The following is a 3,862-nucleotide window of genomic DNA, read 5'->3' on the forward strand; positions in this document are numbered from 1 at the left end:
ACCGAAACCGAAAATCCTATTGCCCCGTCCACCCGACTTCACGGCCCAGCCTACTTCTCTCGTCCTCCGGCCCATTGCCCACCCTGGCCGCCCGGCTATTACCCTAACGAACCCTAGCACAGGAGGGCATGGTGCGGTGTGACAAGGTGATGCCAGTGAGGGACGGCGCATGTAACGATCCTGACCTCGGGTTCCCTTATGCCTCCTGTATCAGTCCCTAGATTAAATAGCTGATACGCACAGAATTTAATAGAATGATATCAAATACACACTTCGAATAAAAAAAAGTAAAATAATTACCTAAATAGCGCGAAAGATGATCTTGTGGACAAGAATTCACAGCAGACTAGCCAGGCAGAAGAGCCTACAGTGGAGCGGGGCGAAACGAACGATGCAACCCAATACCACAGGCAACTCGGGTGCAGACACGACATTAGACTTCTTCTTTTTAACTTCATCTGTGTTGAGGTAGATCTCTATCTCAACGATCTGAAAGCAACAAGACCGAATACGGAAGGTACTCAACAAATCATATACTACTTTAAGGGGATGATAGATGCATAATGGGTTTTTAAGGATAAGGCTTTATGGTATAGTTCTAAGTGTAAAGAGGGTTTTATGCAGGTATCCAATTATATTCTCTACTGTTAACTTTTTGAAACAAAGGTAAATGAGTAACAAAGCTTTTGAAACAGTTTTAAAACAAGATAACCTAGTAACAAAGATTTTAAAACAGTTTTAAATAAGGTAACAAGCTTTCGAAACGATTTAAGCAAGGCAACCTAGTAACAAAGCTTTTGAAATGGTTTAAAATAAGTAACCTGGTAACAAAGCTTTTGAAATAGTTTTAAATCTAGAAAACAGTAACGAGTTATATCTGGAATTTTTTTCATTCTAGGAGGGGCTACACCACACTCCACAGTCCCTTTTATCACATTTGGTGTACCTCTAGTACTACACAGATCCTGACGAATTGAACCAGCAACCTAATCACACGAACATCTAGTCCACATACTCACTTATTAAGACACACTCACTCATCAAGACACACGCACCATATCCCACACGACATCAAGGATTTCACAATTATCACGGAATTCACAACCATCAAGAATTCATAGTATATGAGTTATCATTGATAACAGTAAATCTTATCTTCGAGGAGATGTGTTTTAAAAACAATGTCTCTAAATGGACGTATTCAATCTTAAGCATGCTAGATATCAAGGCATAGTCCATCGTTAATATATATAACAACAGGTAATCTTAAGGTGATATGTATTTTGGATGATAACATTTATGTATGGCAAGTGTTGATAGAATTAACTACTACAAGTAGTTTGTGAAAGCGCAATACATAGCACATGCTATATAAATCTAGTTTTAAGTTGATCATGTAGATTACTTGAAAACATATGTTCAATATGATCAAGGAAATAGGACTTACCTTCAAGAAGGTCAATTCAAGATTGGTCTTGTCGCTTGAGTCATCCGGGGTTCATCATCGGGCCTCGCCTTCAGTTCCTTCCTCGCATTCTTGCTTAGATCCTTGACTTCGAGCCTACGCAGATTAACGATGAAAAGCGCACCTCGACTAAGCAATTGAACACCAGAACAAAACCCAAGGAACACCGAAGCGAAGAAAAGAACAATAGGGAAAACGATGAAAGCTACCCTAGCGAAAAAACGATCGGCAACTCTAAGCTAAGCGAAACTGATGTATGGAGCTTAACAGAATCATCTAGCGAAACTAGGCTAATTTGTTAATCTAGTTGTTTTATTATCTTAAGAGAAAACCTAATCAAGTCATTAAACAACTGTGTAATTAGTTTAACTGGCGAAAAACGATAGTTATGGTTTCTACATGTAGGTAAGTGTACGTGTACAAACATAAATGTATGTGCGACACTTACATCTATATGTATGTGAGCATGTATACATATATATACGTAATTATAACTCTAGATGATTATATGTGCTTAAGTGTTGGATTAAATATTCTAACCTTACACTAAACTAAGTATATCTAGTAAATAAGCTTAATTACCTAGTGTTGCTTAGCTTCCACATTAATTAAGCTATAAACTATTGCTATGGTAAAAACATGTAGGTAATTAATAAACTAGATTAAACTATTGCATTAATCTAATTAATTAATTATTAAAAAGGTACTTAAAGTAATTAATTACCAGCGTTAAATTATTCTATCATCTTCTAATGACTAGTATTTATTTATTTAGCAGTTACACTGGTTAATCTTATTACATTAATTAGAACTAAGATTTAACCTTATGAATTAAAGCATGAATTAACAATCTATTATAAACAATAATGAAATATTAATCCTTTAATTATTCTAAAAACTATTCTTTAATTAAGATAATGATTAAACCTACACTTATGTCAGATTATCATAAGCGACTACACTGTGATTATAATCTAAACATAATTATATAATTATCTAACTCAACTTTATTAAATAAAAGACGAAAGTTAATTATATGCTAACACCGTGACAGAAAATAAATATCGGGCAAGAAATTTAAATAAACTTCAAAAAGTATATGATTTGGCAGTGAGATAGATTATAATTTTAGAGGAATATCGACGAAAGAATCATCGAAATTGGAGTTAAAACGGATGAGGTGTGGCTGTCGGAAGTTTTGTCAGAAGGATAAATTCTGGAACTTAGAAAAGACTACTATTTTTTGGACTTGGTCTACGGATTTGTGGACCGGAGGGCGTTTGTGTGAGTCTACGGTGCACCGGTTTTGTGGAGTTGGTTTGTGGCTCCTGTGGACTGCGGCCGGTGGCAAAGGGAGGTCTGGCCAGTGGGGCCCACTAGCGGTGAGGCCAGAGGATAAGGCCGATCGTGCCTTTTTGCCCATGCGTCCGTGTGGCTCAAGGGGAAAGAGAGAGTGGAGAGAGGCGTGCGGGAGGCGCCAGGGAAGATGGGGGCCAGAGTGGAGAGGAGTGCCAGAGTGGAGGGGGCGCCGGGGAGAGACGGGTGGCGCTAGAGGAAGAGACAACGTCGGTGATGGAGCTCACCGGAGAGGGAGAGAGCAGAGTAGAAGGGAGCTCCGCGTGAGGGAGAGCGCCGGAGGGAAGGGGAGCGGCTAGGGGCGGCGTAAGAGAAGACGACCGGCCTGAGCCTTCGACGACGGAGCTCGCCGAGTGGCTGAGTGGCGCGGCAATGTGCGAGGCTGGGAGATCTCGTCGGTCATGTGCGCGACAGCGGAGCAAAGCGTGGAAGAGCGCGCTCGCTGCTGTGCGCGGGGGACAGAGTGGTGCGCGGCCGAGCAGCGGTGCAGCACGACACAGCGGCGGCCGAGCGGGACGGTGCGGTAGCCTGGCCATGGCGTGGCGCGGAGGATGCATAGGCGCGGCGCGGCGTTAGAGCAGAGGAGGGCGGAGGAGAAGAGGGGTTCACCGGCGGCGTGAGCGGCGATGGCACGCACGGCGGGGCACGGCGCGGACAAGCAGGCGACTTAACACCATGGTAGTTGGACAGCACGGAGGTCATTGCAGCGCAGCGCGAGCGGTGCCGAGGGGCTGCAGGCAGAGCTACGTCGTGATGGCGCGGAATGACGACACGGTGGCACGGCGCACCAGTCTAACGCGACCGAGTGGCGTAGGCCCGCTGGGCAGCGCAGGACACGGCGGAGAAAGCCAGATGGCGCTAATGCTGCTGCCGTGTGGTGTGCTTGTATGCCCGTGCGCGCAGGGGTTAGGGAGAGGAGAGCAGAGGTGCTGCTGCTACTGTGCGTGGGTGTTGTGGTTTGTGATGCTCGGTGTGGATGCCTGTGTGTATGTATGTAGGGCGTGTGTATGGTGCTGGGGAATGCTTGCGGGTAAAGGAAGA

At 44.0% G+C, this 3,862-nt stretch overlaps 1 long non-coding RNA gene across 1 annotated transcript; it reads right to left on the reverse strand.

The window, feature by feature from the left end:
* Nucleotides 1–408: 408 nt before the first annotated feature.
* LOC133900655 (uncharacterized) lies at nucleotides 409–3,862 on the reverse strand. The gene is made up of 3 exons (XR_009906577.1): nucleotides 3,431–3,862; nucleotides 1,448–1,561; nucleotides 409–489 (listed from the first exon to the last, which is right to left on the reverse strand). It is a non-coding gene; the product is annotated as an uncharacterized LOC133900655 (long non-coding RNA).

The sequence above is a fragment of the Phragmites australis genome, chromosome 19 (assembly GCF_958298935.1).
Source record: "Phragmites australis chromosome 19, lpPhrAust1.1, whole genome shotgun sequence".
Classification (NCBI taxonomy): Eukaryota; Viridiplantae; Streptophyta; class Magnoliopsida; order Poales; family Poaceae; genus Phragmites; species Phragmites australis.